The following is a 15,940-nucleotide window of genomic DNA, read 5'->3' on the forward strand; positions in this document are numbered from 1 at the left end:
ATGCCAGATCCTAAAAGGAAAAGGCATTCCAGAAGAAGTCATTCCTACCTTGATAAAGGCAAGGAAGGAAGTCACCGCGAAGCATTATCGCCGTATTTGGCGAAAATATGTTGCGTGGTGCGAGCAGCGGAGTGCTCCGATGGAGGAATTTCAACTGGGTCGTTTTCCTACATTTCCTGCAATCAGGATTGTCTATGGGTCTCAAATTGGGATCTATTAAGGTTCAAATTTCGGCCCTATCAATATTCTTCCAAAAAGAATTGGCCTCAGTCCCTGAGGTCCAGATTTTTATCAAAGGAGTACTGCATATACAGCCTCCTGTGGTGCCTAAGGTGGCACCGTGGGATCTAAATGTAGTTTTAGATTTCCTCAAATCCAATTGGTTTGAACCACTAAAGAATGTGGATTTGAAATATCTCACATGGAAAGTGACTATGTTACTGGCCCTGGCTTCGGCCGGGAGAGTATCTGAACTGGCGGCTTTGTTTTATAAAAGCCCTTATTTAATTTTCCATTCGACATAGGGAGAAAATGCGGACGCGTCCGCAGCTCTGCCCTAAGGTGGTATCAGCGTTTCACCTGAACCAGCCTATTGCAGTGCCTGCGGCTACAGACGACTTGAAGGACTCCAAGTTGTTGGACGTTGTCAGAGCCTTAAAAATATACATTTAAAGGACGGCTGGAGTCAGAAAATCTGACTCGCTGTTTATACTGTATGCACCCAACAAGTTGGGTGCACCTGCTTCTAAGCAGTCGATTGCTCGTTGGATTTGTAACAAAATTCAACTTGTACATTCTGTGGCAGGCCTGCCACAGCCTAAATCTGTTAAGGCCCATTCCGCAAGGAAGGTGGGCTCATCTTGGGCGGCTGCCCGAGGGGTCTCGGCATTACAACTCTGCCGAGCAGCTACGTGGTCAGGGGAGAACACGTTTGTAAATTTTTACAAATTTGATACCCTGGCAAAGGAGGACCTGGAGTTCTCTCATTCGGTGCTGCAGAGTCATCCGCACTCTCCCGCCCGTTTGGGAGCTTTGGTATAATCCCCATGGTCCTTTCAGGAACCCCAGCATCCACTTAGGACGATAGAGAAAATAAGAATTTACTTACCGATAATTCTATTTCTCGGAGTCCGTAGTGGATGCTGGGCGCCCATCCCAAGTGCGGATTATCTGCAATACTTGTACATAGTTATTGTTAACTAATTCGGGTTATTGTTTAGGAAGCCATCTTTCAGAGGCTCCTCTGTTATCATACTGTTAACTGGGTTTAGATCACGAGTTGTACGGTGTGATTGGTGTGGCTGGTATGAGTCTTACCCGGGATTCAAAATCCTCCCTTATTGTGTACGCTTGTCCGGGCACAGTACCTAACTGGAGTCTGGAGGAGGGTCATAGGGGGAGGAGCCAGTACACACCACCTGACCTGTAAAAGCTTTACTTTTGTGCCCTGTCTCCTGCGGAGCCGCTATTCCCCATGGTCCTTTCAGGAACCCCAGCATCCACTACGGACTCCGAGAAATAGAATTATCGGTAAGTAAATTCTTATTTTATTTATTTATTTTTTGTTTTGTTTGTTGTAAGTGACGGACAGATGCCATGCCATGGCTTGACTTTAGTGTATTACTGCAATATGGTAGTTTGATGTGGCTGTTTTTTATATTCTGTTTTTACATGCTGTGGATTCACTTTTTTTGAAACTTGTAAGTGTGATTTTGTATAAAGGTAAGGGTAATTTGCTAGGAGGCTGGGAGAAAAAAATGTGTGGCCCTATGTTGAAAGTAATTTTCTTAATATGGCATTTCTAGAAAAAAGTTTGGACTCCCTTGCTCTAGTATTAAAATTTCTGCAGCAGGGTACACTGGTATTCCACAGGGAATAACATCGGGGTGTAGAGTTGGATCTTGATCCGAGGCACCAACAGGCTAAAAACTTTGACTGTTCCCAGGATGCACTGCACCGCCTCCTCTATATAACCCCTCCTCCATGCACAGGAGATCAGTTTTACAGTTGGTGCCTGCTGTGCAGGTCATTAACAGAGGGGCAGCCCTGAAGACTTTGAAAAATGAAGAAAGCTTTTACTATGCTGACTGAGCCGCAACACTTCTATGTCTGGGAGACATGCCGTGCTGTGGCTCCATCACCTCCCCTTTGCGGCGCTGTATACTCCCGCGGCCTGGTTCCTGGGTGCTTACAGCGGAGACGCACCGGTATTTTGGCACACAGCAGCTGCATCATCTCCAGGATCGTGTGGCTGCTGGACTTGGGGAGGAGGTAAGAGGGTCCCCCAGGGGGACCTGCCGGGTACAAATCGCGATTTGCGTACAGCCCATGGGAGACTGACCGCGCGGCTGGTGTGGACACTGTAATGCTCAGGGACTATATCCACCAGGGCAGTAAACGGAGCACAGGCATATATTTTAGGCTCCACTAAATACTGGTGGTGAAGTCCAGCACTGTGGGGGATAGATCGCTGCTTGTAGCCCCTCCCTCCAGCTCCGTGGAGCTGCTTTCACTTTCCTCTCCACTCCCTGCTGAGACCTGGCGCCATTTTTAGCTAAGGGCTGCTCTCTATGGGTATGCTGGGTGCTGTCTCCTCTGTATAGCCTAGGAACAAAGGGTGCAGGTGCACCATACACCATTAAAATTATTATAACCATAATATAATATTTGAGGTTCTTGGCATATATTGGCCAGTATATGAGCCTGCCCACCTGCTTCACGGTGACCTCATCGCACAGGTCCCTAACACTATAGGGGTTCACCTCCGGGACACAGAGCACCCCCAGACCACCCCAGGGCATCACACAGAAAAAAGGATAGGAGTGAAAGGTCAGTGTTAAGCAAATGAAAGAGGCTGCTGAATGTAAAAGAAAGGACAGCAGTAAAGTGTTAGAATGTGAAGTTTAGCTGAGCAGTTAGAAGTGTAAAAAAGATGTGAAAAAAGCTACATAAATATAAAACAAACAATGTGATATAAGTGTTAAAAGTAAATGTAAGGTGATGAGGTCACCGTGAAGCAGGTGGGCAGGCTCATATACTGGCCAATATATGCCAAGAACCTCAAATATTATATTATGGTTATAATTTTAATGGTGTATGGTGCACCTGCACCCTTTGTTCCTATGTTGTAGTATTACAGTACTTAGTCCCAGCAAGGTAGCACATCCCATTATAATAAGCTAGGGTGTGCAGTCCAGGCCCCGTTTCCATATAGTCTATATTATGTGTGTATACACACCTGAGGGATTGGGACAGCCCTCATCTCTGGATTAGCACCCCACCCACTGCCTCTCAGGCTTTTAAACAGGGAACCAGCACATTCTGACTGCACAAAAGACATAGGTATGATCCTTTTAATTATATACAAAGTCAGTTTGGGGGTGAGCTTTTGGGGCGTGGAGCTCCCTATATTGCTCTGGCTGGGCCACCTTGGGGCACCACCACCTTACATTTACTTTTAACACTTATATCACATTGTGTTTGTTTTATATTTATGTAGCTTTTTTTCACATATTTTTTACACTTCTAACACTGCTCAGCTAAACTTCACATTCTAACACTTTACTGCTGTCCTCTTCTTTTCTTTTACATTCAGCAGCCTCTTTCATTTGCTTAACACTGATCTTTCACTCCTATCCTTTTTTCTGTGTGATGCCCTGGGGTGGTTTGGCTGGGGTGGTCTGGGGGTGCTCTGCGTCCCGGAGGTGAACCCCTATAGTGTTAGGGACCTGTCCGATGAGGTCACCGTGAAGCAGGTGGGCAGGCTCATATATATACTGGCCAATATATGCCAAGAACCTCAAATATTATATTATGGTTATAATAATTTTAATGGTGTATGGTGCACCTGCACCCTTTGTTCCTATGTTGTAGTATTACAGTACTTAGTCCCAGCAAAGTAGCACATCCCATTATAATAAGCTAGGGTGTGCAGTCCAGGCCCCGTTTCCATATCCTCTGTATAGCCGCCTGTTCCAGCGCCGTGCTTATACAGGACACTTGAGTATCCTCCTGTCATTTGACTGTGTTAGTTAAGAAATAAGTGTGTTGACAGAATAAGTGGTACAATTATTCTGGGATATACATCCAGTACTGCTGTGCATTGTTATCTCTCTGCATATACATATCTGATATTGTATGTAAATTGCCAGTCCAGTATTATTGTTGTGTATATTATTCCTGCATTGTGTGTTTTTGACTGAGTGTGCCATATAGCTACTGTTTGTGCTCTTTTTTTTTTTCAAGTGTATCACACCCTTGCTATCATTATTTCTCCGGCTGGGTCCACAGGTTATCCACAGGATAACAATGGGATATGATGGATCGACAGCGTATTGGCACTAAACGATCACAAGCTTTCAGGTCTCCCAGGATACCACGGGCCCGTCCATATATCCCCGCCCACTGGCTCAGGCAAATCGTTTTTTTGTTTGGTGCGTCAGGAGCCGGACCATGGTCAGAGGGCTGCTATTCTATGGCAGCCCTAAGCTTTCGTATTTTATTTTTATAGTCTTACTATGTTTTTGAGCGATCTTTCTTAACAGCGTCTTATACACATAATGGAAAGAGTTGCTCCAACAACTCTCCGCCGGGTTGCAACAATGCTTACCCATGTGTACAGTGCTGTCTCGGTGGGTGTCTGTGTCGGATATACTAGCAGGTCCAGCAGAGGTTACCAGGCTGTGGCCGGAGCACGGGGAGAAGGTAAGGCATCGGTTCCCCGTAGTCTGGAAATACGGACACAGCCGCACTGTATTGGAAGGAGACTACCAAACAGTAGCTGACGCGCCGCCACCACGGGTGCTCCAGCGCTAGGCCTTAGGGATCATAAGGCACCAGGAATAATATGAGGCTGCGATCCCTAGGGTTGATGTCAGCTGTGGGGAGTTAGACGCTCTCCTGGTCGCCCCTCCCCCCAGTTCATGACCAGTTTCCGCGAGTCTCCCACCATGAACTGTTGCCTCACTTCCATCTCAGACGCTACCACGAGGGGTCTCGGTCGCAGCATAGGCGGCTGCATTTGTGTTCACTAAGTGCTACCGCGAGGAGACCCGGTCGCAATACAGGCGTCTGTATGGCCGGTGCGTCTGTATGCACAGTGTGTCTGTGTTCACTAAAAGTTCCCGGAGCGGCAGTGTACACTAGTAGCGTCTCGATCCACTCAGCGTTCGCTAACGTATTGATCGATCTTGGAAGTGAGGTGAGTCTCCCTGTATCCCACTCTGAGAACGGGTTATACAGCACTAAGGGGGTAATTCCAAGTTGATCGCAGCAGGAAATTTTTTAGCAGTTGGGCAAAACCATGTGCACTGCAGGGGGGGGGGCAGATATAACATTTGCAGAGAGAGTTAGATTTGGGTGGGTTATTTTGTTTCTGTGCAGGGTAAATACTGGCTGCTTTATTTTTACACTGCAATTTAGATTGCAGATTGAACTCACCACACCCAAATCTAACTCTCTCTGCACATGTTATATCTGCCCCCCCTGCAGTGCACATGGTTTTGCCCAACTGCTAAAAAATTTCCTGCTGCCATCAACTTGGAATTACCCCCTAAATTTCTATCTACTTTTGTCAGTATGAATAGTTAAATTTAAGTGCCTATTGCATATAAGTCTGTGTACATTACTGTGGTTTTCTTCGCATTGCGTCTGAATACGTTAAGATCTGTATAAAACAGAATTCAGTAATATGTACTCCTACATACTTTAAAATGTGTTCGTAGTTGATTATGTGCTCATATGACTAATATAGAACATGTGACTGCCTGCTAGTGTGATTGCTGACTTTTATATATGTTTGTCAGTTGGTCTTCTGATCCTCAATGCGGGTGCATGGGTAAGGGTCAGATTGATATCACTTTAGAACGATAAAGTGATTACAGTCAAAAATTGTGTAGTACACTGTGAAAGTGCTGATTATCATGTCTAAGAGCGGCAAAAGTGACGAGAGTACACTTACAGTAACACCAACACTCATATCATGTCTTGCAAAAACTGTATTATTCTCTCTGATCTGGTACAGGATGGTTTATGTGTAAAATGGTTTGCTTTTCAGCATAATACAAGGCAGATCCCTGATCTACGTCAAGTACAGATAGATCCCCCTTGGGTGATGTTTGCACAGACCTTGTCCAGTATAGCTGAAAGGTTAATTCCTACAGCGTCAATACCGGGAATAGGGTTCACTATTAACCCATACATGCATACAACCCATACAACAGCTTCTCCAATAAAACAAGCTGATAAACCGAGTGTAAATAAATCATCAACTGCACAGGCTACACATGATGATTCATCAGACGCTGAAAGCTCTACATACTCTACTTCGGCATAGAAAGTAGAGGGTATCAGCTCAGTTAATATAGCTGAAAAAATGAGAGCAGTAAAATAAGGTACCTAGGTTTAAACGTCCCAAAAAATAGGGCCTCCTCATGGGGGACCCCAGCAGCTGATGGAAATCATGGAAAAGGTGTGGGCTATACCCGATAAGGAATATAGGTTCCCAGTAAATGGGATTCCAAATATCTTTTTCCAGCTGGGGACTGTTAAAAACTAGGAAGTGCCTCCTAAAGTAGATACGCATATCATTGATAGTGTGAAGATCTATATGGCCTTTGCCGTCAACGTCAAAAGAGGGATGGTTTTCTGAAAACCATATGGTCTCTGTCTGGGGCAGTCATAAGGCCAGCCATGACTTCACCTTGCAATCTACAGCCACACCACACTGGATAGGCCCAATCTCACTAGATCTTGGAAGCTAAGCAGTGTTGGGTCTGGCTAGTTCTTGGATGGGAGACCACCTTGGAATACCAGGTGCTGTAGGTACACTGGGCTGAGGTACTGGAAGACAGGTTTTCAGCGCCTGCAAGGGAGCAAGAATCCCATATAGCTCATATGGACACTAATGTTCTAGGGCATCAGCATTAAAAATAGCTGCTCGTAGAGCAGTTTTTGCTTACATACATGGAAGGCTGATTCAAAATCAAAGAAGGTTCTGGAAACTTGGCCTTTGACTGGAAGTTTCTGTTTGGGAAGGTGTTAACAGATATTCTGGAGCCAGAAACAGACTACAAGAAGGTCACGTTTCCTTACACATATAACCCCAAACCTAGGGGTCCGGTTTCGGCCTTGTCGGTCATAAAGGAACATAACAGCCCCAATAAAATAAGTTTGGTAAGGCAAAGAAGCAAAAAGGCAACCAGAGGGCCAGCTTGCAAACCAGAGGATAAGCCATCAGCATGATGGTGCGGGCCTCCTTCTTGGGGACCCCAAAAGGATAGGGGGCTGACTTCTTCAGTTTGCACAGATCTGGTAGCAGTCTACAAACAGATGCCTGGGTGCAAGAAGCATTATCTCTAGGTTATGCTTTCCCTTCTAGAAGCATCTTCCTTGAAGGTTCTTCTGTTCCAGTCTGTCTCGGGTAGAGGCGAAGGACAGGGGTTTGCAAAAAGCAGTTCAGAAATTGCTTTTCTCAGGAATAGTCATTCCAGTAACCCCTGCACAATAGGGACAGGGGTTTTTACTCCAACTGGGTTTGGGTTCAGAAGGATCCTTTCACCCCATTCTCAAAATCCCAAACAGATAAGTTTGGGTACCACGGTTCACATGGAGACATTGCGCTCCATGTTTTTTTTCATGGAGCCATGAAATTACATGGTATCCCTGGATAGTCATGATGCTTACCTACAGGTTCCTATAGCACTGTTCCATCAGTGTTATCTCAAGGTTCACCATCCTCCAGCAACATTTTCAGTTCCAGACCTTACCCTTTGGGTTAGCCACAGCCCCCAGAGTATGTACCAAAATTATGATGATTATGGCAGCTTATCACCGCAAGAAGGGGATAATTAAATTGCCATACCTCGACAACCTTTTTTTTATCCTGGCACAATCACAGGAAAAGCTTCTGTGCCATCTCCAACAGACAGTGACTCTTCTGCAGAGGCACGGGTGTTCATAAATTGGTCAAAGTCATCTCTGGTTCCGTCACAACGGATGACTCACTGTGGGGCTGTACTGAATTCAAGTCTGCAAAAATTGATTACTTCGGAACAAGATATCCAAGGTACAGTCAAGTACTCAGGAGTTGTTACACAAACAATATCAATCCACGCAGCTATGCGACTGATGGGTTTGATGGTGTAAACAATCGACATGGTGGAGTATGAACAATTCTACTCAAGACCTCGGCAGAGTCTGATTCTGGCCAGATGGAATGGAATACATCAGACAATAAAGAAACAGACTATGGTACTTTCACACAAAGTAAGAAAGTCATCAGCCTGGTGGCTACAGACATCTCATCTAGACAAAGGGAGAACCTTTTTGGATATCAGAAGGAGGATCCTGACAACAGATGCCAGTCTTCAGTGCTGGGGAGCAGTGTCCGGAATATTATGGTTCCAGGGACAATAGACCACAGAAGAAAGTTGCCTGCCAAGAAATCCGTTAGAACTTTGGGCCATATACATGGCAATGATTCAGGCAAAGGACACTTTTCAAGGAAGACCAGTCCAGATCCTCTCGGACAATTTAACGGCAGGGGCGTACCTCAACCATCGGGGAGGAACGCGCAGCCAAACAGCAATGAAGGAGGTAAGTCACATACTAAAGTGGGCAGAACTCCATCTTCCAGCGTTGTCCGCAGTATTTGTTCCGGGAGTCCTAAACTGGGAAGCGGACTTTCTCAGTCAACACGCCATTCAAGCAAGCGAATGGGCTCTACACCCAGAAGTCTTTCAGACTCTGGTAGACAAGTGGGGTTTGCCAGAGATAGATCTTATGGCGTCCCATCTGAACAACAAAGTGCCCGCATACGGTGCAAGAACAAAGTATCCCGGAGCGATCTTTGTGGATGCCTTGTCAATGAAAATAAGATTTTACTTACCGATAAATCTATTTCTCGTAGTCCGTAGTGGATGCTGGGGACTCCGTCAGGACCATGGGGAATTAGCGGCTCCGCAGGAGACAGGGCACAAAACTAAAGCTTTAGGATCAGGTGGTGTGTACTGGCTCCTCCCCCTATGACCCTCCTCCAAGCATCAGTTAGGATACTGTGCCCGGACGAGCGTACACAATAAGGAAGGATATTGAATCCCGGGTAAGACTCATACCAGCCACACCAATCACACCGTATAACTTGTGATCTAAACCCAGTTAACAGTATGACAAACGTAGGAGCCTCTGAACAGACGGCTCACAACAATAACAACCCGATTTTTTTGTAACAATAACTATGTACAAGTATTGCAGACAATCCGCACTTGGGATGGGCGCCCAGCATCCACTACGGACTACGAGAAATAGATTTATCGGTAAGTAAAATCTTATTTTCTCTGACGTCCTAAGTGGATGCTGGGGGCTCCGTCAGGACCATGGGGATTATACCAAAGCTCCCAAACGGGCGGGAGAGTGCGGATGACTCTGCAGCACCGAGTGAGAGAACTCCAGGTCCTCCTCAGCCAGGGTGTGCCCCTGACCAAGTAGCAGCTCGGCAAAGTTGTAAAGCCGAGACCCCTCGGGCAGTCGCCCAAGATGAGCCCACCTTCCTTGTGGAATGGGCATTTATATATTTTGGCTGTGGCAGTCCTGCCACAGAATGTGCAAGCTGAATTGTACTACACATTCAACTAGCAATCGTCTGCTTAGAAGCAAGAGCACCCAGTTTTTTGGGTGCATACAGGATAACAGCAAGTCAGTTTTCCTGACTCCAGCCGTCCTGGAAATCTATATTTTCAGGGCCCTGACAACATCTAGCAACTTGGAGTCCTCCAAGTCTCTAGTAGCCGCAGGTACCACAATAAGCTGGTTCAGATGAAACGCTGACACCACCTTAGGGAGAAACTGGGGACGAGTCCGCAGCTCTGCCCTGTCCGAATGGACAATCAGATATGGGCTTTTGTGAGACAAAGCCGCCAATTCTGACACTCGCCTGGCCGAGGCCAGGGCCAACATCATGGTCACTTTCCATGTGAGATATTTCAAATCCACAGATTTGAGCGGTTTAAACCAATGTGATTTGAGGAATCCCAGGACTACGTTGAGATCCCACAGTGCCACTGGAGGCACAAAAGGGGGTTGTATATGCAGTACTCCCTTGTCAAATTTCTGGACTTCAGGAACTGAAGCCAATTCTTTCTGGAAGAAAATCGACAGGGCCGAAATTTGAACCTTAATGGACCCCAATTTGAGGCCCATAGACACTCCTGTTTGCAGGAAATGCAGGAATCGACCGAGTTGAAATTTCTTCGTGGGGCCTTCCTGGCCTCACACCACGCAACATATTTTCGCCACATGTGGTGATAATGTTGTGCGGTCACCTCCTTCCTGGCTTTGACCAGGGTAGGAATGACCTCTTCCGAAATGCCTTTTTTCCCTTAGGATCCGGCGTTCAACCGCCATGCCGTCAAACGCACCCGCGGTAAGTCTTGGAACAGACATGGTACTTGCTGAAGCAAGTCCCTTCTTATCGGCAGAGGCCCTGAGTCCTCTGTGAGCATCTCATGAAGTTCCGGGTACCAAGTCCTTCTTGGCCCATCCGGAGCCACGAGTATAGTTCTTACTCCTCTACGTCTTATAATTCTCAGTACCTTTGGTATGAGAAGCAGAGGAGGGAACACATACACCGACTGGTACACCCAAGGTGTTACCAGAACGTCCACAGCTATTTCCTGAGGGTCTCTTGACCTGGCGCAATACCTGTCCAGTTTTTTGTTCAGGCGGGACGCCATCATGTCCACCTTTGGTCTTTCCCAACGGTGCACAATCATGTGGAAACAACTTCTCGATGAAGTCCCCACTCTCCCGGGTGGAGGTCGTGCTGAGGAAGTCTGCTTCCCAGTTGTCCACTCCCGGAATGAAAACTGCTGACAGTGCTATCACATGATTTTCCGCCCAGCGAAGAATCCTTGCAGTTTCTGCCATTGTCCTCCTGCTTCTTGTGCCGCCCTGTCTGTTTACGTGGGCGACTGCCGTGATGTTGTCCCACTGGATCAATACCGGCTCACCTTGAAGCAGAGGTCTTGCTAAGCTTAGAGCATTGTAAATTGCTCTTAGCTCCAGTATATTTATGCGGAGAGAAGTCCCCAGACTTGATCACACTCCCTGGAAATTTTTCCCTGTGTGACTGCTCCCCAGCCTTTCAAGCTGGAATCCGTGGTCACCAGGACCCAGTCCTGAATGCATAACTGTGGCACTTTAGTAGATGAGCACTCTGCAGCCACCACAGAAGAGACACCCTTGTCCTTGGAGACAGGGTTATCCGCTGATGCATCTGAAGATGCGATCCGGACCATTTGTCCAGCAGATCCCACTGAAAAGTTCTTGCGTGAAATCTGCCGAATGGAATCGCTTCGTAAGAAGCCACCATTTTTCCCAGGACCCTTGTGCAATGATGCACTGACACTTTTCCTGGTTTTTGGAGGTTCCTGACTAGCTCGGATAACTCCCTGGCTTTCTCCTCCGGGAGAAACACCTTTTTCTGGACTGTGTCCAGAATCATCCCTAGGGACAGCAGACGTGTCGTCGGAGACAGCTGCGATTTTGGAATATTTAGAATCCACCCGTGCTGTCGTAGAACTACTTGAGATAGTGCTACTCAGACCTCCAACTGTTCTCTGGACCTTGCCCTTATCAGGAGATCGTCCAAGTAAGGGATAATTAAGACGCCTTTTCTTTGAAGAAGAATCATCATTTCGGCCATTACCTTGGTAAAGACCCGGGGTGCCGTGGACAATCCAAACGGCAGCGTCTGAAACTGATAGTGACAGTTTTGTACCACGAACCTGAGGTACCCTTTGTGAGAAGGGCAAATTTGGACATGGAGGTAAGCATCCTTGATGTCCAGGGACACCATATAGTCCCCTTCTTCCTGGTTCGCTATCACTGCTCTGAGTGACTCCATTTAGAATAGGTCTCACCGAGCCGTCTGGCTTCAGTACCACAATATAGTGTGGAATAATACCCCTTTACTTGTTGTAGGAGGGGTACGTTGATTATCACCTGCTGGGAATACAGCTTGTGAATTGTTTCCAATACTGCCTCCCTGTCGGAGGTAGACGTTGGTAAAGCAAACTTCAGGAACCTGCGAGGGGGAGACGTCTCGAATCTCCAATCTGTACCCCTGGGATACTACTTGTAGGATCCAGGGGTCCACTTGCGAGTGAGCCCACTGCGTGCTGAAACTCTTGAGACGACCCCCCACCGCACCTGTTTGTACGGCCCCAGCGTCATGCTGAGGACTTGGCAGAAGCGGTGGAAGGCTTCTGTTCCTGGGAATGGGCTGCCTGCTGCAGTCTTCTTCCCTTACCTCTATCCCTGGGCAGATATTATGGGGACGAAAGGACTGAGGCTGAAAAGACTGTCTTTTTCTGCTGAGATGTGACTTGGGGTAAAAAAGGTGGATTTTCTAGCTGTTGCCGTGGCCACCAGGTCCGATGGACCGACCCCAAATAACTCCTCCCCTTTATACGGCAATACTTCCATGTGCCGTTTGGAATCTGCATCACCTGACCACTGTCGTGTCCATAAACATCGTCTGGCAGATATGGACATCGCACTTACTCTTGATGCCAGAGTTTCGCATATATAGAAATGCATCTTTTAAATGCTCTATAGTCAATAAAATACTGTCCCTGTCAAGGGTATCAATATTTCCAGTCAGGGAATCCGACCAAGCCACCCCAGCGCTGCCCATCCAGGCTGAGGCGATCGCTGGTCGCAGTATAACACCAGTATGTGTGTATATACTTTTTAGGATATTTTCCAACCTCCTATCAGTTGGCTCCTTGAGGGCGTCCGTATCTGGAGACGGTAACGCCACTTGTTTTTATAAGCGTGTGAGCGCCTTATCCACCCTAAGGTGTGTTTCCCAACGCGCCATAACTTCTGGCGGGAAAGGGTATACCGCCAATAATTTTCTATCGGGGGAAACCCACGCATCATCACACACTTCATTTAATTTATCTGATTCAGGAAAAACCACATGTAGTTTTTTCACACTCCACATAATACCCTTTTTTGTGGTACTTGTAGTATCAGAAATATGTAACATCTCCTTCATTGCCCTTAACAAGTAACGTGTGGCCCTAAAGGAAAATACGTTTGTTTCTTCACCGTCGACACTGGAGTCAGTGTCCGTGTCTGTGTCGACAGACTGAGGTAAAAGGACGTTTTAACGCCCCTGACGGTGTTTTAGACGCCTGGACAGGTACTAATTGGTTTGCCGGCCGTCTCATGTCGTCAACCGACCTTGCAGCGTGTTGACATTATCACGTAATTCCTTAAATAAGCCATCCATTCCGGTGTCGACTCCCTAGAGAGTGACATCACCATTACCGGCAATTGCTCCGCCTCCTCACCAACATCGTCCTCATACATGTCGACACAAGTACCGACACACAGCACACACACAGGGAATGCTCTGATAGAGGACAGGATCCCACTAGCCCTTTGGGGAGACAGAGGGAGAGTTTGCCAGCACACACCAAAAACGCTATATTATACAGGGACAACCTTTATATAAGTGTTTTTCCCTTATAGCATTTTAATATATATATACATATCGCCAAATAAGTGCCTCCCCTCTCTGTTTTAACCCTGTTTCTGTAGTGCAGTGCAGGGGAGAGCCTGGGAGCCTTCCCACCAGCCTTTCTGTGAGGGAAAATGGCGCTGTGTGCTGAGGAGAATAGGCCCCGCCCCCTTTTCGGCGGGCTTCTTCTCCCGTTTTTCCGAGACCTGGCAGGGGTTAAATACATCCATATAGCCTCCAGGGGCTATATGTGATGTATTTTTAGCCAGAATAAGGTATTATACATTGCTGCCCAGGGCGCCCCCAGCAACGCCCTGCACCCTCCGTGACCGTTGGTGTGAAGTGTGTGACAACAATGGCGCACAGCTGCAGTGCTGTGCGCTACCTTCATGAAGACTGAAAAGCCTTCTGCCGCCTGTTTCTGGACCTTCAATCTTCAGCATCTGCAAGGGGGGTCGGCGGCGCGGCTCCGGGACGAACCCCAGGGTGAGACCTGTGTTCCGACTCCCTCTGGAGCTAATGGTGTCCAGTAGCCTAAGAAGCCAATCCATCCTGCACGCAGGTGAGTTGAACTTCTCTCCCCTAAGTCCCTCGATGCAGTGAGCCTGTTGCCAGCAGGACTCACTGAAAATAAGAAACCTAAAAACTTTTTCTAAGCAGCTCCTTAAGAGAGCCACCTAGATTGCACCCTGCTCGGACGGGCACAAAAACCTAACTGAGGCTTGGAGGAGGGTCATAGGGGGAGGAGCCAGTACACACCACCTGATCCTAAAGCTTTAGTTTTGTGCCCTGTCTCCTGCGGAGCCGCTAATTCCCCATGGTCCTGACGGAGTCCCCAGCATCCACTTAGGACGTCAGAGAAATGGGATTTTCATCTGGCGTATCTATTTCCTTCGATCATCCTGCTACCAGGGTGGTAAGGAAAATAAAAGAAGCAAAGGGTGCCGTGATTCTAATAGCTCCAGCTTGGCCCAGAAGGCATTGGTACACAGATCTGCAGAGAATGTCGATGGATGCTCCACTTCTGCTCACTCAACGTCCAGATCTACTAATGCAGTCTTTGTTATCACTGGCATCGGGTCGACTATCGTTGACGGCGTGGCTCTTGAAACCCTCTATCCTGACCTACTGTGCCTTGGGACTTAAGTCTAGTCCTCAAAGCCTTTCAAGTTGCTCCGTTTGAACCACTTAATAAAGTGGATCTTAAATGGTTGACAGCTAAAGTTCTCTTTCTACTGACTATGCATCAGCTAGAAGAGTGTCAGATTTAGGAGCGCTGTCATGTTCTCTTTCTGATTTTTTTTTTTTTTTTTTTTAATCCAGATAAAGCCGTTCTCAGAACTAAGTCTGCGTATCTTCCTAAGGTGGGGTCGAAATTCCGCCATAATGAAGAAATTGTAGTCCCGGTTTTCTCAGGTATCTGGACTTTCTGCGGGAGATGCGTTGCGGGACGTAGTCCAAGCATTAAGGATCTACGTGGATCGCACCAGTGCCATCAGAAAGACAGATTCTCTCTTGATTTTCTATGGAATTCACAAGAGAGGATGGCCTGCTTATAAGTAGACGTCGGCTAGAGGGCTTCGAATGACGATTTAGGAAGCATATTCTCAAACGGATCTCCCAGTTCCGGCTAATGTCTCTGTTCACTCTACTTGTAAGGTAGGTCCTTCATAGGCAGCACTACATGGTGCTTCAGTAGAACAGATATGTAAGGCAGCCACATAGTCTTCCATTAACACATTCATTAGACATTATGCTTGGATACTTTTGCCTCTGATGACGCTGTATTCGGGCAAAAGGTTCTCCTGTCCAATCTGGAGCGTCCCCACCACTAAAATTGCGTTGGGAAATCCCATTGTTATCCTGTGGACCTTGCCGGAGAAATATACGTTATGGCAAGAACTTACCGTTGATAACGGCATTTCTCCTAAGTCCACAGGTTCCACAGGGATCCCACCCTGACGCACCTGATTTGAGGATCCTGCTACTCGCTAACCTCTTCCTTCTTGTATGGAAGGGTGTGCATGTGTGTTCTTCTCACCTAATTAGGGCTCTACATGATGCTCCTGCCTAGATGCTTTGGAATCCAACTGATTTGCCTGAGCAAGTGGGTGGGGATATATGGATGGGCCCATTGCATCCTGGGAGGCCTGAAAGCTTGTGATCGTTTGTGCCAATCTGCTGTCGCTCCATCATATCCCATTGTTATCCTGTGGAACCTGTGGACTTGGGAGAAATACAGTTATCAACGGTAAGTTCTTACCATTACATATATATTTTCGGAACCCTGTGAGGATAAGTGCGTCAGGGTCCACATTTATTTGAATATAAATGTACATATATAGTGCTACATAGTCTATACAATTCAGTGTATTTTTCTCTGACGTCCTAGTGGATGCTGGGGACTCCGTA

General features: G+C 47.0%; 1 protein-coding gene and 1 pseudogene across 2 annotated transcripts in view; both read left to right on the top strand.

Moving 5' to 3' along the window:
- RLF (RLF zinc finger) overlaps positions 1-15,940 on the top strand; it is a 116,949-nt gene that overhangs the window by 46,272 nt on the left and 54,737 nt on the right. The gene's annotated exons all lie outside the window — the stretch shown is intronic.
- LOC135052756 (5S ribosomal RNA) lies at positions 6,707-6,825 on the top strand (annotated as a pseudogene).

The sequence above is a fragment of the Pseudophryne corroboree genome, chromosome 2 (genome assembly GCF_028390025.1).
Source record: "Pseudophryne corroboree isolate aPseCor3 chromosome 2, aPseCor3.hap2, whole genome shotgun sequence".
Classification (NCBI taxonomy): domain Eukaryota; kingdom Metazoa; phylum Chordata; class Amphibia; order Anura; family Myobatrachidae; genus Pseudophryne; species Pseudophryne corroboree.